General features: G+C 39.4%; 2 long non-coding RNA genes across 3 annotated transcripts in view; both read left to right on the top strand.

The window, feature by feature from the left end:
* The window catches only part of LOC135419436 (uncharacterized), a 522,870-nt gene that overhangs the window by 118,877 nt on the left and 381,392 nt on the right, over positions 1 to 22,601 (top strand). The window lies entirely within an intron of this gene.
* On the top strand, positions 518 to 12,499 carry LOC135419292 (uncharacterized). The gene is made up of 4 exons (XR_010432906.1): positions 518 to 699; positions 2,190 to 2,336; positions 11,853 to 11,928; positions 12,456 to 12,499. It is a non-coding gene; the product is annotated as an uncharacterized LOC135419292 (long non-coding RNA).

The raw sequence follows: 22,601 nt of genomic DNA, 5'->3' as shown, positions 1-22,601 counted from the left end.
TTTTTGTTGGCAAGCTTCAAGCTGGGAAAAATAGTGAAGAAAGTTATGGTTGGGTTTGGCCCTGAATTTCAGCAGGAGGATTTCAGGACCCCCCAGACTGTTTCAAGGCTGTCTCAGGGTGCATGGGAATGGGGATTTGCCCTTGGGAGAGTTGCATTTATGGATGGAATTGTGTAGACACAGTTGTTGCAACCCAGAAAGAAAATGGGAAAGGAAATTTCTCTGTGATCAGGCAAGTTAATGCTCTGTTTGAGGGAAGAATTAAAACCACAGTGCAAGGGACGTATATAACCCTTCCTTGCTACAGAACCAGCGAGATGAAGAAAAGGAAGCACTTGGAGGATGATAACAAGGATATTATGATGGGGAACACGACATTTAAGTGCCAGTGGAATGGGCAATTCTATCAGCCCTCAGGAAGACAAGTGTTGCTGAAACATGACAATTTATTGAACGGATTTCCTACACTCTTGTTACCATATTTTGTTCCTGAAGTGCCACAATGAATTCTCTCCTAGCTTTTGGCACAAAAATAAAGAGAAGAGAAAAGAATGTGAAGCAGGAGCAGGCTGCCAGTGCCTGGAGTCTCTTGCCTTCCCAGATGAGGAGGGGGAAGCTTGGTTTTCTCTGCAGAATATGGGGAATTCTCCACAGAAGATGGAAGGTCCAAACTGACAGTTGTTGTCAAAGGAACTCACGGTAAGATTTAGCTTCTCTCAGTTAAAACATTTGGATGTGGTAATAGGAGGTTTCTGTGTGAAGGGGAAAATAATACTCCTCTTGTGGAAGGCAGGTGGAGTGGGATAGTTTTTACATGGAGGGAAATGGAAGAGGAGGAATAATCAAGGTAAAGAAATAACATGGCTTGTGTTGTAATGGTGACTTCTGGGTGGAAATTCTGATTTCTGGTTTCAAATAGTAAAAATACATATGAACCAAACTGTAAAATGGCTTAATTGGGACCCCAACTCTACTTGTTTTGTTTTATAGCAAAATTGTATCAGTGGGTGCAGGGTGTGAGCGCTGGCAACTTTTCCACTGCCTGGAACAGCTTTGGGAACCTTGGATTTCAGTCCATATTAAATAGTGACCATATAAATCAGCTGTTTCTTATCTCAGCCAGTGCCCTGTAGTCCTAAAGCAGCAGCAAACAGCAATGAAATAAATAGTAATTAAATTAATAATCCAATTAAAGTGCAGTTTCTATTTACAGTTATACTGGGTGGTTTGTCTGTGTCGAGTGACACCAGGTGACATCCATCCAGAGTTCAGTAGGTGACCTGCCTACACTCCATGTCCTGGAGGGAATAAAAGTTATGATGCAAATTAAGCACTTCCAGGGAGGATAATTACTTGAGCTCATAAGTGGAAGTAGTCTGTGCATCCTTTAACACAATCCAGGGAACTCCAGTAGTTGGGAGATGAGGGTTCCTGGGCCTTCTACCAAAGCACTCCTGATGCTTCCTTGAAAATTCATGTTAAATCTGGATTTTTGGGCTGGAAGAGGAAAGCTGCACCATTTCAGCTTCAAAGTGTTTTGTCTTTTCTCCCCAAATTCTGTCAATAAAGACAGAATATAGCATTTTCTATGTAAAAGCAATAAATAAGGGGTGTGTAGAGTCCTTCCTGGCTGCGAGGGAGAGGAATGTGTCATCTAAACTGTAGCTGAGATGTAAAATCCTTTGGGAAGACAATCTGTGATTTATCAATCCTTACAAAAATCAAACCAAGTCTTTGCAAGTTTATAGAGCAACATGCTAGAACACTGAGTTAACTCAGGTGATAATGTCTGCTTTTACTGGTTTCCCTAGAGATTCTGCTTGTAATTTTTCCAGTGAAATGGAATCTTATCAGAAAATAGCTACTTTTTGTGCCAAAATGTTCCAGAGAATACCTTAGTTTTGGCAACCTGCAGGCAAACCAGTTGTAATCTGACATAAGAGAGACTTCCATGGGTGTCCATATCCCCTGAGGTGGTGTTAGACTTATTAATATTAGTATTAATCACTTCAGGTTATGGCTTTAGCCACTGCTGATTAATACTCCAGTGATATGACTTCAACCAAGGCTGAAATACTCTGTGCCTAGGATCTGTAAACAGATCCAATTTCATCCATCTCAGGAACTAGATGAAGTTACAGCCACTTTTAGTGTTGGGTCCAGTCTTTTATGTGCTTTTAAATTACTAGGTGTGCTTTTAAATTACTGGGAAGGAAGAGCTCAGTGAAGAAGAGATGGTCACAAAGAGGGACCTTGTGGTGATGACAGCAGAGAAATGTTACCTGAGCATGAAACAGTGATCCAAGGCTGAATCCCAGCACCTCCACTGCTTCACAGTGAGTCACTTCACCTCTCCACTTTACAGGGGTTTTAAAATAAAATCCAGCTAATTACCCACCTTAAAGAGGAGTTGGGAGACTCATTAATTAATATTTGCAAAGAACTTCAAAAACTGTAAAGTGCAGTAATGACTGCTGAGTGTTGTTAGTACTTTTTGGGGGCAGATGCAGCACGAGCAGTGCTCATGGTGGGATTGTTGGGGCTGTCCTGTGCAGGGCCAGGAGTTGGACTGGGATGATCCTGGTGAGTCCCTTTCCACCTCAGGATATTCTATGATTCTCTGTAGCTTCTGCTGTAAGCTGGTGTGAAGGACTCTTGGCTGTTTCAGACTCTTCTGATTTCACTGACAGCCTCAGGAACCTCAAAAGAAACAAAACATCCCTGAAAGCTGCCTTGGCTCCCTGCCCCAGCTCCCTGCCCCTGCTGTGCACATTCCCAGTCACAGGGTTGGTGTGATCCAAACTATGTCCTTCATGGAAGTTGCCTAGAAATAAGTGTTTCCATTTATGTTCAGCAAACTTTCAGGGAATGGACTCGATCCACGCGGCAGAGGTTTGCACAGAGCTCACCATCATCCCGTGCCAACTCCTTGGCAGTAATGACCTGGAAAGGTGGAACAAACAGTGCATTAACTGGCTGATTAACTCCGAGAATATGAAGAAAGTCTCTCCTCCTCTCTCTGAGCACTGGGAGGAGGAGAGGCCCCTGAATGCAGCCCATTTACACCATGTCTAGAACCACCTTTTGTGTTTGTTTTCCTCACCCATCCTGTTCCAGCACCTCCAGGGTCGAGGTAGATTTTCCATCCCACTTCCTCCTGTCCTCTCCATGACCACTACCTGTCTCTATTCATTTATTTCTATCAGCTGGTGTTACGTGCCAGCAGGTTGCTTCTTCAAAAATTGCAGACAAAATAAGGCAGATGTGTCAAATGCAAAGATATTAAGAGAGCAGTTTCCATGGCAATTGTAACCACGGTCTAAGAGATTCGTTCCTGGGGTTGGAGTCATGTTGTAGCAGCTTTTGAATGGAAATGACCAGGTGCAGATTTCTGGAATTTCCACTGCTTTTTATGTAATTCATTCCATTTCCATAGCACAGCTACTAAAGGGTATCTCATGAAGACAGGCTAAGGAAAGTAGTTAAAAGCTCTATTTAATATTGCATATATAATTGTATGTAATATTATTCAAACATATAGCATATACAGATAATATAATATATTACAGATGTACACATACGCAGAGCATAATGCACAAATACATATTTATATATTGCACAATATATGGAATACATGGCAGATTACCTAGAAAAGTGCTAGTTCAGAATTGAGGGCTGCAGGGTTTCACTTGGAAAAAGAAAACAATATACAAGTTTTCCTGACATATTTTCATGTTTATTTGCACTATGAAAACTATTTGGCAGTGGTTCTGAAGTTGTCTCCATAGAATTATGCTTATATACATCCACCTTCTATCATGTGGCTGCTACAGAAATAGAAATATTAATAGATAAAAGCAGCAGCCTCTTCACTGTAACAAAGTCTGGGAGTGGATGAATTGTTAATTCAAATTAAACTGCTTTTATGAACTTCTCGTTCATTTGTATTAATTGCTTGTACTGACCTGACCTAACCTGCTTAGGTGGAACTGCAGAAATTAAAGATGCTTCCATTTTGCAGGCACAAAGTGCACGGTGAGTTTGTTGCTTAAATGCACCCACGTACACTTTCGACATAAAAATGAATAAAACTCATTGGTAATGTGGCTCAATTAGAATAGATGTGCTTTGGGAATCAATCCCAGAACACCAGGTTGGGAGGGGACCTCAAGGACTGTCTGGTCCAGCCTTTCTTGGCCAAAGCTGGGTCTAGACAAGGTGTCCCAGCACCTTGTCCAGCTGAATCCTGGGAGTGCACAACAGTGGGGAACCCACCACTGTCCTGTGCTGATTGTTCTCATTGTGAAAACTTTCCCTCTTTTGTGTAATGGAAATCTCAGCAGGGATAATTTTTACTTATTACCCCTCATCTTTTCCATGTGACTCCTTGGAAAAAGGGAGTCTCCATCTTCTCTGTAGCCACGCTTTGAATACTGGAACAAAAAATTCTCTCTGTTGTTTCTTTCTGTCGGGATTTGGGTTGTACTTCAGAGGGGGACAGACTGGAATGGTTTTCTCTTGAGTGTCTGGTGGATTCAGAAGTATTCCCAGTATTTATCTGTCCCAGGTGTGCTGGGAGACACAGAGAACTCCAGAGATGTGGTTTGTTCAGGTTGCCAATTATTACCTTGGCTCAGTAGGGAATTATGCAGCAATAACTCAAGCACTGTTCATTCTCATCCTTCCTCACCTTCATAGATTTATTTGAGGTTTCCATTATTGCTTTTGAATTTGATTCTGCTTGTTGGTCTGACAGTATTTCAGGAAGAGGTTTAGTTCCTGAGAATGGTTGGGATGAGGAGGAGGTGAAAGAACAAGGCAAAAGCACAAAAAGACCCTCAATATATTATGTAAACAACTAAGATGAGCTCAGTTCCTTATCTCTGCTTTTCCACAATCCTCCTTTCTGAACTTCTTTTTTTGGTCAGTGTTAATATAAACATTGAGAGTGTGGTCATGGAGATTTTATTTCAAGTAATAATATCACTCAACACGAGCAGAAGCTTTGGAAAATTTGCCAGAGTCACCTAGAACGTAAAGAACTGATGGAAGCTGTCATATATATTAAAAATATGCTCAGTTATATAAACTAAAAAAAGCTAAGAACACTCTAAAGGTACTCAAAGTGGGCAGGAGAGGGAGCACATGTTGCAGCAAAGCCCAACATCCTTAAGAATTCTGTATTTTCTTATCTGGAGCTGGAATGGATCCTGTTTGTAACAAGCACAAGTCCATGTGTTACTGCATTAATTGAGATTCTGATCAATTCCATAATGACTTTGAGAGAATAAAGATTGAGTGGCTTCTGTAAATAGGCTAGTACTAAATAATGGATATTTTGTATTTTACTGTTGTATTCTCTCTCTTTCGGATCTGTATCCAATCCAAAATGAAAAGGAGAGTGGAAAAATCACTTGGCTTGTTTCATCAGATATCTCAAAAATACTTTTTGCAGCATTTAAGGAGCAGAACTGTTATTGCTACCTTCCTATTCAACCATATTCTGTGTGATATTGGCTATTTTCTCATGGAATCAGCCTGCAGAGCCCCATGAATAGAGGCATGAAACAGTTTTATTTTATACTGAAGCACGTTTTTAGTCGTTTTGGCTTCTGAGTGACTGTGGCAGCTTCATCCCTTGTGGGATCAAAACCCAGAAAGCAAATACAATAACACTGATAATAATATTTATGATTCCCAGATTTAGAGCTGTTTTCTCCCTTTCTGTAAAGCAGGGGAATTTTCCCTGGAGACTTGCTTGTTTAGCCCCTTGGGTATGGTTAAGGTTTCTAAAAGGTTTATAAAGCTCTCAAATAAATATTTGTAAAAGAACTACTAGTGCTGGGAGAGAGCAGTGTTGAAAAGCTGGTGATATGGCAACTTAACTGAATACACAGTAATTATAGATCTTATTTCCAGGACTTTTTTTTCCACAGATGGTTCCTCTTGCAAGGGAAGGAATAAAAAAAAAAGACAACACTTTCTTTTCTTTTTTTTTCCCCATCAACTAAATTAGGTACAGCAGAGTTTTTTAAGTTTGGTGTCTATTGAAACACCTCGTAGTCTGTCAGTTAAACAAAATTAATTGCAAATGAGGAGAGAAATGAGGTGCAAATAGAATTAATAGGGAACTGATGTGGGCTTTAGTAACCAAAGCTCACAGGTGTTATAAATGTCTGTCCTGAAGTCATAAGTCTGTGTCACAGGATGGTTTGGGTTGGAAGAGACCTTGAAGACCACCCAGTTCCATGGGCAGGGACATGTCCACTCCAGCAGGACCATCCTGAGTGTCCTCCTTTGAGCTTGTGGGTTAGCAGGGGCTCTCTGGGATTTTTCTGGTAGGCACTCTGATTTTTGATAGTGTGAGGAAAGCTCTGTAACCACAGGAAGAAATTTGTGTTTGCACTTGGATAACAACCCTTGGATGCTCTGTCCAGCTGAAAACACCCACTCTGGAACTTTGGGAACCAAGTAGAGTCACCTCCAGATCCTGCTGAGCCCTGCAGAACAAAAACTGTCACTGTACTTGCTCCTGGCTCCTTCCATACCTCCAGTAATGCAAATTCTTGGCCAGGATCTGGGTTCTAAATCACAAACAAACATCAGAGGGTGTCTCTTCCTTCCCAGCCTGGAATGATTTCCAGAGTTTGGCGGTTGGGAGGCAGTACCTTGGAAGGGGAGGGAGCTGGGCTGTGTTGTATAATTGATGCATTGGAGGTGTCAGGTGCATGCTAATGGCAGGGCTGCTCTTTTCCCAGGTACTCTGGACACTGGTGATTAACCAGAGCACACACTTAAAAACTGCAGCAATCTAAGGCTGGGAGCTCTTTTTTTTTTTTTTTTTTCCTCAGCCAGCAATATAGGAAACCAACAAGTAGATGGCATTCTATCTCTATTTTTAAATTAAGAAACAACTGCTTAGGATGTCATGTAGTCTGTTCCTTTGCCTTGTTGTGTTATATTGTTCCTCTGAACAAAGAAATGTGTATTGATTTAATTTCACAGCTATAGCCACGGACTTTAAAAATGTAATGATGAATATAAGCATTGTAGTAAAATTGATTGAATGCAAAATAAATTTCCTTTTATGTTGAAGAACTCTGTGGTAAAATATCTCACAGGAAATGGCCAAGTAATGAAACACGAATTTTCTCAAAAAACTTCAAGTTTTTTGGTTGGGTGCAGAACAAATCACAAAGTAGTTTCCTCTTATTCACCAGGAAAGGGAATGGACAGTTGGCCGAACTGTGTAATTAATATTTCCAGCTGAATTGGCCCACGAGGCTTGATTTATAGCTTAATAATGAGATATATTTGTACACAGATAGAAAAAGATGTATTGCTTCTTTAAAACCCTCTCTTCCACACAAACAGCACAGTGGTCAACTGTAAAATGTTTCCCTTTCTCCTGATTAGTGAAGCACTTTTTATTTTTTCAGAAAAGCTTCCATTCAAGGAATTAGCAATGGGGAACCACTAAAGGCTAAAGGTTGCTGGGCTTTATTTAAACTTTGAAAGGAAAAAGTCGTTTAGGTATTGAACTGTGTTTTACACCAGATAAATGTCTCATGAACCTTCCAGGACCTCATGTTCCTGGCCAAGAAACAAGTCAAAACCCATTTTATAAGAGAGAATTTGTTGTTTCTTTCCTCATTTTTGGAGAAGGAAGGAGGAAAAATACTGTGTTGTAATACTCTTAATACTTTTCTCTACAAATGCTGTTAATGCCATGCTCTCTATGATGCCTTGGCACAGAAACTTGAGATTAAATGTTCCAAAGGTGTCCCAGTTCACTCTTACCTGGCCCAAAAGGTTTTGGTGTGATAGGTCAGGGGCTCACCTGTATCCAGGGGTGTTGCTGGTTGATGTTGGTTGCAATTATCAGCTAAATCTGGCAGAGAACATTTTCATCCTCTAACCCAACCAGTTCACCCACCCAACCCAGCTATTTTGGCCTTGCAATGGGGTTGTTTTAATTTTTAACAATCATTATGAATTGGGAGAGCAAATCTGAAGTCAGCAAACCAGGTAAGTGTTATGCTATGAGTTGCAGCCTTTTCATTGTGTGCTTATGATTCAAACTTTTATTTATACTTCAAAGAAAACAAACAATTCAGGGGCTTTAAATATAAATCCCTACACAATGTGCAAAAATATTTGCTGTGAGTATAGGACATTTGCTTATGCTTCTAAACATAGAGGAAAAGCTATGAATTTTACATTTTCTTGTCAAATCATAGAATATCCTGAATAGGAAGGGATCCACAAAGATCATAGAAATTGAACATACTCTAAAGTTTCCATTTCATTTTCCTCCACAGGCATCCCCAAGATTGTTTTTATATGTTTTATTTGTGTTTCATTGATGTCTAGGACTCCTATAGGTTAGCTATTGCAGTCATAAATATGATGTGGACATAATGACAACCTTCAACTCAGAGAATTTGCTGTCTTTTGTCTCTGACAAAATTAACATTATAATCAGCCCCCAAACCATATTCAGTGAGAATTTTGGAGCTTGCTGGAGGAAGAGGTGCTTCAGAAATTAAGGTATTCCCCTTAACTGGCTTGGCCTTATTTCCTCTGTCCTGAGCAAACAGGCTGTGTCAGCTCTGCTCCTGCTCCTCCATCCTCAGTTCCAGCTGGATTCCCTGTGCTCATCCCAGGGAAGGGCACAGTAAATAAAGACACTGATTCAACTTCCCCAGTTATTTCCAATAGAATCTTGGGTCAACACCAATTTTCTCTTCAGGCTTTAAACGTGGCCTAAAGTATCTGACTTTCCTCTAGGGCTCTGAACTGATTAGCCCATCCCTGACAGATTGAAATTTATGGACTTTTAGGGGAATTCTTGTCTGTGGGATCGTGCCTTTCGTAGCGTTACTGCTGTCATGGCAAAAAATAACTGTTAAAATATAACCTTTAAAAAAGACAAAAAAAAAAAAAAAGGAAGAAAAAAGTGAAATGCTGCTTTTTCATGTCAAGTTCTCCTTAATATTCTTTCCTTTTTGGGCAGATTTGTTTGCCAGAAAAACGACTGCAATTTGAGAGACTTGCAGTTCTTGCCTGAGGGCTCTCCAAGAAGCTGCCTCACCTTAAAATGTGTTTTTGAATACGGGTTAAAAAAGCAGTTTAAGCTTAATGAATAGTGATGAAGTGTTAAAAGGCAAGGTGCCTGAGTGAGAAACAAAAATGTATTTCAACTACAGTCCCAGAGCCTCATTAAAATCCTACTAAAGTGATCTCTTGAGGATACATTGTCCAAACTGCACCAAGGTTTGCAACACTACACATCTCTGAATTTGGGAAAATGCAGATGTGTTAGTTTTATTTTTGGAGGATGAGAGGTTTATCTGGACTGGAACACGGCACTGCTGAGGTCCACAGGACAAAGCTTCACCAGGTATAAAATGGGGCAACTCTTCCCCAGAGGATGAAATTTGTGTCAGTCTGGAAGATCTACAGCTTTTATTGCAGGGAAATAAATAAATCATCAAAAGCAACTTAATTAAATTAGTTAATAATGAAAAAGGATTATAAAATGCTATATAATTAGTAAACAAAATTATATGTTTAAGGTCAGCCTGTGGCTATAAGCAAATTATATATAAAACTACCTAGTTAATATTTAAGAAAACCCCAAACCCTGTAGCAATTTTTCTAGGATAAGCATGATAAAATATTCCATAGCTACCACAATCATGATAAATTTTGGATTAAGGAGTGCATCTAGTTGCTGAGTGTCAGCATTCTGGCAGTGCTGCAAAGAGGGGCCAATTTATTTGAAACTTGTAAATCCATAGTAGATTATTCCATATTAGTGGTTGGGAACTCCAGGCAGAGAAATGGTGAGTGCAATTTTATTAAAATAACACTCTTGTTAGATTGCTTCAGCAAATCAAGAAGATCATCAAGATAAAGGAAGAAATTAATTAAAAAAGCACAAAGGCTTTGTCCCCAGAGATTGGAGCTGTTGTACAAAGTGATGGTACTTCAATATAAAAAAGTCCGTAAGTTGAAGGATTTAGTGGAGTTTATTGTGAAATATTCCCCTTTATTCAAATCCTTTCCAGGGGTTATGTGTCATGTGATTCTAATCTTTTCTTACTCAAGTATCAGCAATTACTATAAGATTTATACAGCAGCTGCCTTCATTGATATTTGAGATGGAAAAAAGCAGTGTATTTAATGAAAGGAAGACTGGAGCAGCTCAGATCACCTTGCAAATTAAAGATAGAAAAAAACCACCCAATCTTAGCAATAGTGGCTGCACCAATATTAATAGAGGTTGGTATTTCCTATATTTGGATGTTTTTTCCACATTAGAGCAGCAAGTGCAGTTTGTGAGCTCTGATAACAAAATAAATGAATATAATAATCCTGGTTTGTGCACTAAGCACCACCAACCAGCCTGGATCACCTTAATTCCTTTTCCCAGATGTGCCTGGTAGGATTTTGCCACAAATATGTGTGTTGCTCCAGAAATGGGACCACAATATTTATCTATATTTGTTTACCTGTCATTCAATTTATCTTAGCCAGTGTGCTGGCTGAAGGGGAAAAAAAAAAGGTTTTTAATAAGCCCCAAAATAATTTATAATTAGAATGTACAGAGAAAATGTAAGTGAAAAACTAACCAACAACAAGAAAAAGATAGATTTAGAAAGTATTCTTTTTATCATCTGGAAATTATGAGAATTTTCAAAAGAATTATAAATATTTGACAATGTACAGGGAATTTGGTTTTTTTTTTTGAATTCTATTCACTCTGGTTTTGTCCAAAATTGCACAGGGGTGATAACCTGTAACCAGAGTTGGGGATACTGCAGGCATTTAATCTCCAATTCAGAACTTGTAATATAAATTTTGGAATTATTGTCATATTGTTGCAGTTTCATGCTGTGAATAGAAATGACTATTCCTATTGGAAAGGCTTCCACTTAAGATAAGTGGCTCTTTTTTTTTTTATTAAGGCTCTGTAATTTGCTCTAGATCTGTGGGTAATCTTCCCCAAATTTCATATATAAACCTTGTTCAAACGTGGAACACAGGAATGTTTCTTGGAGAAACTACTATTGGAGAACACTCTTGGAGAAATATTACTGTATGTTAAAAATACATCCATTAACTCAGAAATCTGAGTGGGTTTCATGATTTCGGGGGCAGTGCTCATGTCAATCCCACACTGGTGCTCTTAGGTAGCCATTTATCCCCAAAAGTTTGGGAAGATAAAGTGAGAGTCAGAACAAAGACATAATTTAATAGATGTTTTCATATCCCATTAGATTATTTTCTCCTTTTTTTCCTGATTTTATAACCTGCATTCAGATTATGCATATGTCCAATCTTATTATTTTTCTTCTAATAAAATATACTTTAAGCCATAATAATATTTTCCCCCTTGTAAGACAGGTGTCATATTTCCTGGCAGTTAAATATTTATAGCTTTTAGGATATACCCAGCAAGGGGGGTACAAGGTTGATACCCAAATGTTTCACTTGGCCTGTGTTGGTAACATAAAATGGTTTTTGTTAGAAGTTTAATTATGAACTAGTAATAAAATAACACTGTAAAAGATGAGATCAAGCTGAGTTCAAAGCTCTATTGGGTTGTCAAACACTTAATGCATTTGCCCTATAGCCAAGCTGGTTTTTGTACAAATTGAGAACACAACTTGGTCCTTGATCTCCCTAATGGAATTTCCCCTGGAAGGTGTTTTTGTTTTTTTGGTCCAGGCTATTTTCCTGCTTATATTTTAAGCATATAAACTGCACTGTCCCTGTTGCTACTTGAGCTGTTGTCACTTTGTAAAATCCTCCCTAATAGCACTTGTTCTTTTTCCGCTTGACAGGTGGCCTTCCCTTCTCTGTGCCCTCCACGTGCCTGGAATGCTGATGGATAACCAGGGATTTACCTGGAATACACAGGTAGAGACTGGAGGGGGAAAATCCAACTCCTTGTTGCTTCACAAAGCCCCAGTGAGGTGATGCCTCGAGCCTTGACCCTTTATTTAGGATCCCTCAGCAGACATTTGGGCTCATGCTGTTATTCAGGGCAGACATTTTATCACATTTTGGATTTCTGTACCAGAAAGGCAGAACTTTCTGAATTGAAGATGCTCAGAGTTTTATCTGCAGCTCTTCTGGGTTTGTTATTCAAAAGCATCTCACTGGTTTAGATATCTAAGACCCAGTGAAAGTCAGTGGAACTCAGATAAATGGATTTTAGGGATAGGGTTATAAGCATTTGCTATGAATTTTGTGCTGCTCTCCACAGAATCTTAGTCACTAACTTTATTTTGAGCTATAATCATTTTCTTTGAGGGATAAGAGTCTTGATAACAGTGAGCTGGGGCTGCACAGGTGAAAATCTTACTATTTATTTTTTATTTGCTCCTCTTTGTCTCTGAAAACGTCTGTCACTCTCTTTGGCTGGCATTCCTCTAATTTAATAGACTGTGCTTGTCAAGCTTGGATATCAAACACTGCAGACAATCAGGTAAGTCCTTGTCATCTGTCAAATAATGGGGTCTTGGGTGCAATGAGAAAAAGTTGGCAAAGTAGGGTATATTACATTCTGAAGTTTAAACTGGAGCTCTGTTTACTCCTAATACAAAAAGAGCATTAAGAGCTTGATAGTCTATTTGAAATTCCTTTGAAAAATGTATCCCAGACTGGATCTTTTTTACTGCTTGTCTCTTGTGAGCCTCTTTTGAGAAAAAGCCATTCTTTTAGATCCACACTGCTATAAAACCAGGGAACTGTCAGAGCCCTGCTGATCCAATTACAACTTTAAAACTTTTAAGTTTTTGATTTACAGTAAGCTCATTCCAGTTAAATACAGAGGAATCTTGTTCCTAATCTCCACATTGTTTACCAGTGTATTTCACAGGATATTTCATGTCTTTTCTCCCTTACTTATGGAAAATAAAAATAATCACAGAATCCCTGAACGGTTTGGGTTGGAAAGGACCTTAAAAATTGTCCAGATCCATGCCCTACCATGGCCAGGGACACCTTCTACTAGCCCAGGTTGCTCCAAGCCCTCTCCAACCTGACCTTGGACACTTCCAGGGATGGGGCATCCACAGCTTCTGTGGGCAAATTTCTTCCCAATATCCCATCTCCCCCTACCCTCTGTCACTTTGAATCCGTTCCCCCTTGTCCTGTCATTCCAGGCCCTTGTCCAAAATCCCTCTCCATCTCTCTTGGAGGCCCTTGAGGCACTGGAAGGTGCTGTTTATTGGGTTTTGTTTTTCTTTTGTGATGAAAAAGCATCCGTAAAATGCTGGTAAAGACAGTGCCAGTGATGGGAGTGCTTCCTTAGGTTTTATTTAGTTACAGTGCAACTTTTAGACAGAATATTTGAGGCAGTTTAGAGTTGTGCAGCTGTAACTGAGCAATGTCATTAATCTCTCTTTTTAGGCTGTCTGGGGTTGTTTGGGCTCCCCAGTTGTGCATTCAGAGCTTTCTTGCTAAGATGTACATGAGGAGACTGCTAGGAATTTTGGTTATTTCTGGTTTTTTTGTTTCCCAACACTCCTCAGCCCACCAGGAACTGCAAAACCGTGGAGTGTGAAGAGTTTGTGAAATTATTTCTGATCAAGTCTGCTGGAGACAGTTGTGTGTGTAGGTTTAGTTCATCTGCAGGGAGGCTGCATTTCAAAAGCAAGGAAATTTTGTTCAAAAAAAAGTAGATATTTTGACTATTTCAGGTCCCAAATAAGAAAATAACACATTTGGCAGTTACCGCATAGAAGTAATTAGTATTTAATTTGATAATGTTCCCTATAAACCCTTGAATTCATAAATCCATTTGCTTCTCATTTAGTAATAATTAAGTTTTAAAATGGAACATTGAAGGAAAAATGTTTCTAGAGTTTCTCTGTTGAAGATCTTGGTCCATAATCTCTGCAAAGTTATGTATTCCCAACTAATTAACTTAAACAGCCAGGACACAATAACAGATTTGCCATCTCTGCTTATAATTAATTTCCAGTGAGATGTCATTTTTCAACACTGAAATATTTTCCTGCTTAACAATTACGATGATTGTTTCCAATTTTTTAAAAGATGTTCTGCGAGGAATCTGTGCTGGAAACAGTTCTGCATGTGAATGAATTGCCTTGAGATTGATTTAGTACAAAGCAAATTAAATCAATGGCATTACTTGTGTGAATTTCTTCACTCCTGCTTGTAACTTTTTACCTGATCAAGGCTGTAACTTCACTTGCTGACACAGGAGTTGCCTTTTTCCCCTAAAATCAAACTGTGGCAGTTGGTTGATCCACGAAAGTTCCTCCTGAGGAAAGACAGTGCACAGTTAGGAATGCACAGCCCTTGATTCCCAAATTTAGGAGTCTCAAAGGCTATAAAATAATAATAAAATATTTCTAATAATAAAAATCTGGCTAAAATAAGAAGGTAGGTTTCTTAACTCTCAATTATTTTTCAGGTTCAATTGGGATCTTAGTAAATGGTCCTTGTTACCTCTCAGATCCACTTTATTTAATTCCATATGCAGGCACTTGTCCTGCTCCTTCCCTGTTATTTAAAAGCTCTTGCTGAGCATTCTTTTTAAGCATGAAATACTCCATAGATTTTAGTATTCATATTGTTTGTTTCTTAAGATGAATTTTGAGTTTGCAAAGAATGACTGTGCAATGGAGGAGCATCCTCATAGATCATCCACCTGCTGTAGAAATGTTTCGGGCATAAATGTCAACGTGGATTTGTGCTTGAAGTCTAATGTTCTTTAAAAGCATCTGCTCAATTTCTCTTTAAGAATGATATTGTTCTCCAAAGAAGCATTCAGAAAAATCCTATTTACTGTAAATTAATTTAGTGGATGAAAATCCTGTTGGATGATGTTACCTGAATGATAGAGCTCAGTAAGAGGTGTCTGCAGTGATAATTCCCCTGAGCACAGATGAGACCTTGGATGAAAGATCGTGCTCATCAGTTTGGGGATTGCAGAGGAATTTGCTGAATAATCATCTCTGCATCTCCAGAGCGATTCTCAAGCCCAGCAGAAATGTTTACAGGGCTGATTGTTTGTATTGATGCTCATCAATGGTTTATTTTCATAAGTCAGACACATCACAGAGGGAACACATCCAAGCCTGCTCTCTTGTGGGAGTAGTCACGTTGGCACATTTCAGGCAAAATTCCCACAAAAGCCCAGAGGATTATGGATAATGTCACGTTTGGAATGAAACACAGAAGTGACAAAATTTCTTCATGTTGTAAGAAATTCTGCTGGTTTGATGTTGTTATTCCTCCCAGTGCCTGTAGGTGCAGGAATGTACATTCCCCAGGTGTGTGATAGGTGGAGATCAGTTTGACAGCTCTTTAATCTCCTCAGCCTTCAAGAAGTGTGATTGTTGAGAAACACTGCAAGTCCATTTCTCTGGAGAGTATCTTCATTTCTGTCAACAAATCTCTTCCACCTTTGGCTCAAACAGTCAAACAAAGGGATCATTCTCTTTTTCCTGCCTTCACCACTGTCTCCTCATCCTGCTTCTCTTGGCTGTACAACTTTTTCAATGATGTTACCTGTGCACTTCACATTGTGGTCTCATTGCCTTTATTTTTCAATATAATTCTCTCCTCTTATACAAAATCCTTTTGTAAATGTGATCTGTCCCAGTCGATCTGGCCATTGCTGTTGCTGTTTGTATCCTATTTTGTCACCTTCTATTGACTTGTCCCCTCTTTTGACTGCTTTGACAACCATTTCTTCACTTTGCTCTCCCACAAAAGTGCCTTTGGTGCAAACCCCTATTCCTCTGAAGGCCCTGCCATCTGGAAGAGCCTTTCTGAGTCTCTCTGTCTCAGTGACTTGCTGTATCTTTTTAAAATCTCATTGGAAAGCAGCTTTTCTCATTTGCCTGAGCCTCTTAATACTATATTTGATCACTTCCATTATGAGCTATTTAATTTAGTGATTATATTATTCTAATCTTTAAGGCATTTTAGAATAGTATTTGGAAGAAAAATGTCTTGCGTTATAGTGCTCTGTTTTATTATACGTCTCCCTGACTGAAATAGAAATCACATTAGAATTTATTGAGCAGATTTTTTTTTTTAATTTCTTACACCTTCTATTTGAGTAAGTTTTATCCCTTAATAAAAAATACGAGTAAAATTGATTTTTCAACATCTTTTGAAGGTGTTTAGGACAGACATCAGATGACTGGGTCGAGGACACCTTCCACTAGACTGGGTTGCTCCAAGTGCCATCCCACCTGGCCTTGAACACTTCCAGGGATGGGGCATCCCCAATTTCTCTGGGCATCTCAGAGTGCCCAGTTGGAAGGGTTGATATAGATTAGTTTTTAATCAAAGGAAACATTTGCAATACCTAAGTCTGGTAGAGGAGAGCTTGATCCTCACAGACCCAGTTGAATGGCAGGAGCAGGGCAACGTTTCTGGTGGAAGTTCCGCGTATGAGGACTCAGCTCAGGAGAAACAGGGGATTGGGGATCAGAGAGGGGATGTCAAACATGACAGTCTCTTCCAAGAATTGTCTCCCAGAAAGCTGAAGGGCAGCACGAAATTCTCTCTCCTCAGAGACTCATCCATTAATGATGTTAATGACTGTGGGTTGTGTTCAATTTGATTGTTGTCCTCAGGAATGACTGATTGGAGCCAAGCTGCACATGGACACAGTCAGTAAAATGTCCCTGAAGTCTGGCTGTCCCTAAAACATTCCTGCAGGACAGTCTGATGGCTCGTGCTGTGCTGTGGATGCTGCACACATCGCTGTTATTCATCATGCAGGTTCTGAGCTGACATGTGTGAAGGGAATATGGGATTGTTGTGAAGGGAAAGCAGTTTACAAATCTACACTTAGTGGTTCTGTTGTCTGTCTCTGAAGCTGGCTTTGTTTACCAGCTTGAACTCCAAATGTGATGCTTTATGATTTGTGGAAATTGGGCTACTGGCACCCTCAAACCTTTCAAAAGGCCACAGAGATTCCCAGCACAGGAGAACCTGTGCCTATAAAGGAAGAAAGATATTTGTGCTTAAGTGTCAGTTTAGATGCCAGAATTTCTCTGGCACATCTATCTGGGCCTGGCAGGTATGGAAAAAATACCTAAAAGACTCTGCTGCTCCTCTAGAATGGCAGAATGAAGCCAAGCAGGAAGATTCATCACCTTCACAGCCCTGGGAATTTGTATGTAGGTAACCAAGCTGCTTTCTTTCCTGAGATTCTCTAGTCACCCCATTATTAGTGGTTAAATCTTGGAAGCACTGCCTTGCCACACTGGACTCAGGTAATGTAATTACCTGTTTAAAATCTCAATTTCTCCCAAGTTCAGCAGGAGAAAAATGCCTAGATTCTGGTTTTGCACAGTGAGACACTTGAGGCAGAAAGCTTAGGTTCAGCTTAATTTCCATATCCAAACTTCCCTGAAGCTTCAGGTCTGGGATTGGGACCCATTATTGTAATGCATTATGTTAATGCTGTAGATGAAATTCCAATTCAATCTTCTCCATAAGAAAGCCTTTGACATGATCTATTAACCATCAGATTAGAGGTAGACTGACTAATTATCATTTAATGCAATTGAATGCCAGGGTTTGTCATTTGCCAGGACTGGCTGGCTGGGGAATATAAATCTGTTAGTATGGATATCGTTATGAACTTCGGATGGAAGGGAGATTAAAATTTCCTGAATGCAATATTTATTCACAGTCATCATTCACAGACTGACACACCACAGTGTCATAAAAATGCCAGCACCTACCTTTCCATTCATGTGTGGTTTTAGGAAAAAGATTAATATGATCCCAGTCGTAGTTTAGATGGACCTACGTGCTGTTATTCTTTATTAGTCCTCCATAGGCAAACATCTCTGTATGGAATCTATATTCTGGAAGAATCCTGATGGTGGGTACCTCTTCCTTATTATAATGGCATCAAAATGACAAGGGAATAAACCCTCTGAGTCATTAAATCTAAATCCATGCAGTCACAGGGCAGTTCAGCCTAAACTCATCAGTCCCCTCTTCTCTTTCGGATGGGTCTCTGGCCACCTTCATTTTTAGTGCTGATCCTCATCTGAGCTGATTCAACCACTAATTTCCAGCCTGGCAATTAATCAGGTGCTTTACTGAAGTCCAGATAAATTAGATTGATCTCATTTTCCCTTCCAAGAAACTAGTTCTCTTAGAGGGAAAAAAAAGGGGAAAAAAAAAAGAAAAAAAAAAGGAAAAACCAGTAGATCAGTATCACTAATCTTTCCTTAGAAACCTGGGCTCCATTGGATACTGATTTGCCATTTGCTTTCTAGGTCTTTACTTCCACTCACCCCTTAAGAGTGTTTAAATTGTTACATACAAGCCCGAGATACAAGAATGGGTCCATAATTGCTCTCACCACTTATTTCTCAATTTAAAAATGAAATAATTATTTTAGTGCTCTCTTGGGAGAGTCATTTGATGTCCCTTAATTTAAAAAAAATAATAAATCAAAAGATCAATTACTTTCATACTTTGGGATGAGAATTCTCTTATCCTGCTGAGCAAATATTTTGCTTCATCTCAACACTTTACTCACTTCAGTGACAGTGCTCTCACCCTCCCCTGGCAATTTTAGTTTTGCTCCAGGTTCAGTACTACTGTTATTCAAAATTTAATGTATTTATTTGCATGTTTGACTGTATCTAGATTGTGTTTTATCTTAATGCTTAAATGCCTCACTTTGTCTTTTCATGTTCTCTTCCTATTCACGTGATGAAACATCCTTGTGCTGTTTGTTTTCATTGTAAAACCACCTTGAATTTGTCGGGTTTCAGTTTCTAGTTTCTGAAATTCAGCTTCTTTACTGATTTGAGTTTGGTTTTTTTCATTCTCTCTGACCTTTTTCTCAGTACCTTTTCTGAGGTGGTTTTTTCTCTAAATAAATGAGAATTTGATGTCCAGTCTGTGTCTGAACAGTTAAAATTTTCCATAATTATCTTATTCTCCAATGCATTTATATCCAAACAAATTCCAATAATGTCTGTTGATGCATAAATACGACCACAGGATCTTGTAGAAAACTTAAACTATCCCAACAGGAATTATTTTTAAATTACTTCTCAAAATCACTTCAAACCACTGCTTTACCTGGAGCATCATTTCCTATCTCCTGAGAAGTTCTCGCATTGTTTATGTACATTAACCTCTGAGGTTTTAAATTCTATTTTTTTCTGAACTGCTTTTGCATGCTTTTATTTAGTAAGGATTTATTTGTGTACTTCTAAGGTTTTATATTCTTCTGACCTTGCCCTCCCTTCCCATCATCTCACCGATTCCAGATCATATCAGCACGAGGTGAAAAATGAAATGTGTTTGGGTTTTGCCTGTAGTGAAGTGTAGCCTCTGAAATGTGCCACTCTTAAACTGTACAAAGGGATAATCTGTGGGCAGACTTTATCTTCATATCAAACATGTTCTTTTATGAAGTGATGTGACCTGCCAATGAAGTGTCACAGATTTTTCCACAGCTGGTTTAACTGCCCATTGTAACAAAAATAGAGAACTCAATTGAAAAAAAAAAACCCACACAACACAACAAACAGTCTCAAAAAGGTGGTTTAATATCTGAGGGTGCCTGTCTTGGAACATTGAATGGATCCCAGTTTTTCAGCAATGGAAAATTAAACAAAGGGTTTAGATGTTGTCATCTAAACCAGTTGATGGCACAATTAGGAGCCGTTGGTTTCATGGACAGAAAGTGCAATCTGCAAATAATATTCTACACAAATTGTAAAGCATTGCAGTTTTAGCTTTGTGGGAGTTTCAGACACAAACTCTTCATAAGTGAATTGGTGTTTTTCTTAGCTCAGCGTGTATGAACCTCTCTGATGCTGATCTATGTGAAATTCATGTTATTTGGTCAACATTTAATATAGAGGTGATATTTTTAGGATAATAGTCCCTGGAAGTGTTCAGTACCAGGCTGGATGGGGCTCTGAGCAACCTGGTCTGGTGGAAGGTGTCCCTGCCCATGGCAGGGGGTGGGATGAGATGGTCTTGAAGGTCCCTTCCAACCCAAACCGTTCCATGGTTCCATGGTAAGACTGTGCAATGTAAAATATGTATATTAAGCACCACGAAGATCTTCACAGGCACACTTTCCTTTTGGAAGGGAGATCAACATTTCAAACCCAGCTCCAAGCATTTTAATAAAATGCTCAATAATTAAGCAAATCTTCTATGATTTTGAAGCAGTCCTAAAGAATGATAAAGGAAGAGCCTTTATAACGAATTAGAAAAAATTTAAATTTATAATGTACTAAATTTTTAACCTACAAAAAATTTACTGCAGAGAGGAAGGAAGGTTTCAGATTGTAAGGGCTGGTCTTCAGCTCCTAATTAGGCATCAGATGTGTTTTTTTTCCCTCTTTCCTTTGCTCCCTGAGAGCTGCACCTCATTTTGAGCAAACTCAGGGGTGTCAGCAGACTTGACTTCTTGCTGGTTTGGCAGCTGCCTTCAAATGTTGTGTGCTGGAGGGCATGGGTGAGCTTCAGACAAACAGTTGGGATTGTTTTCCAAATGATACTATCAAAAAAAAAAAAGAAACTTAACTAAATATGTTTGCCATAACTCAGCAGAGACCCTTCCAGACCTGAATAACCTTCCCTGTCACCAGAGGAGTTACTGAAGTAGAGCAGAAAGAATATGAAATATGGTGATGTGGGGATATGAAAGGATGTGCTTTTTGCCTGGTTAAGGGAGAAAAAGCTCTGAAAAAAAAGGACTTTCAGGGCATAAGAACTGGAGCTGTGAATTACAAGATCTCTCTGGTGTGATTCTCGGATCCATTCCTTCAGCAAACAAAATTACTGAGGGAAATAAAACTTTATTCCCACAGAAACAAAAGGCATATGACACAATGAAATCGATTTTATTGTTATTTATTTTGTTGTAATAGTTTACTTGTTGCAAACTGGCATTTTCTGTTTAGTGTCTATTCACTTTTTCCAGCATAATGAAATTCCCACTGTCACAAGCAACAGGACTGCCTTTTAATTGGGCATAATTACATGATTTCTTTTATATTCCATAGTGACAGTAACAGCTCTACATGGACTGGTTCGTGTAGTTAAGGTATTACCACATAATTTTTAATGCAACTGTCCTTGCTGACTCCAGTGTTGTCCAGCTGTTGAGCACAAAAGGGGAAAAGGTAAGTTAAAATCTATACAGATCATAATTTGCAGGCGTGTTCACAAATATTTTGAAACATCTATTGTTTTGTAACTAAACCAATTTGTTTCTAAATGCAAGAACTAAGATATCCCCTACAAAATGTTCTAAAAAGCAACAATCTCTGAGTAATTAACATGCCAGAGAAGAAAAACAAATTTTGCTGGGAAGTGAAAAAAACAAACCTGATTTTTCTTTATGGCAAAACCTTGCAAACCCTTTTCAATGAGGTCTATTTTTAGTAAATATCTACATTTCTGGGCATCTGCCTCTTAATTTCACATGCTGAAATACCACCCAGTGGATTGTGTCCTGTCAAAAGGAAAAAGAAAGGCAAAATTATCATTATTATTCTCTGGCCCCAGAGTGGCTGATATTTCTCTGAGCCTTCGTCGAACAATTAAAATGTCTGGTAATTAGAGTGGTTGCAATCTTTCAGGTTAGAAGGGTTTAGTGTTTATTAAGAGGTTGCCTTCTGTGTTGCAAGATGGTTGTCAGCGTGGGGCCGGGCTGGGATTGCCACAGACAGCACAGCCAGGGATGTGTTTTCCACTCCTTCCCTGTTTTAACCCAGAGGAAGACATTGGATATGTCAGAGCTTTGCATCTTATTCATGCTCTGCTGGTCACAGATTTCCCCTACAACTCGAATAAGTAGGTGGTGACATATTTTTGTGGTGGTTCAGCCCAGCTCACCCCAAATCAGGGGTTTTGTCCCTCTTTACTGGAGCTCAGTGCCAGGTCTGGGAGCTGTGCCAGGCATGGGAGGGACTTCACAACCTGGGGGAGAACAAGGGTTTCACAAAAAGGAAGGAGATGGCAGGTTACATGATGTAATCTCCCCTCATATCATCTTTGACATAGTGGAAAAATCGGGTGTATGAGCTCAAGGTGCCCTCAGGCATCTTGACTTGCCAGTGGTACTTACTCAGCACATCCCTGACCTTGGCATCGGTTCAGAGCCACATTTGTTCACAGATGAGCTGCTCAGGAGGAGTTTGTCCAAACACTGAGGCACAAAGGCACCTGGGTGCCTCACTGCCTTCCAAAGTTGGTCAGGCTGACAGTGCTCCACAGAATATCTTGTTTTCAACAGTCTGACATTTTACTTTGGAAACCCAGCAGGCAGGGAAATCTCACATGGGTTCTAAAACTTGCTGCTTAATATTGTCTGACTTTGTCTAAGCTGGACTTTGGATAGCAGAGAGTTGAGAATTTAAAGTTGACTCTCTGTTCATGAGTCATGATATCTTCTCACAAAGCTTGGTAGGCTATTTGTTGTAGTTTGAGACCCCCGAAATCCAATTCCCTAGTCCAAGCCCCCCTCCCACATCTCACCCCAATGTGAGAGGGGTGAGAGGAGACCTCCTGTGTGTAATGGAAAGAAATCCAGCTACAAC

This window comes from Pseudopipra pipra, chromosome 10, assembly GCF_036250125.1.
Source record: "Pseudopipra pipra isolate bDixPip1 chromosome 10, bDixPip1.hap1, whole genome shotgun sequence".
In the NCBI taxonomy this organism is placed as follows: Eukaryota; Metazoa; Chordata; class Aves; order Passeriformes; family Pipridae; genus Pseudopipra; species Pseudopipra pipra.
Note: the sequence above shows the minus strand (reverse complement) of the source record. Positions and strands in the feature narration are given on the sequence as shown.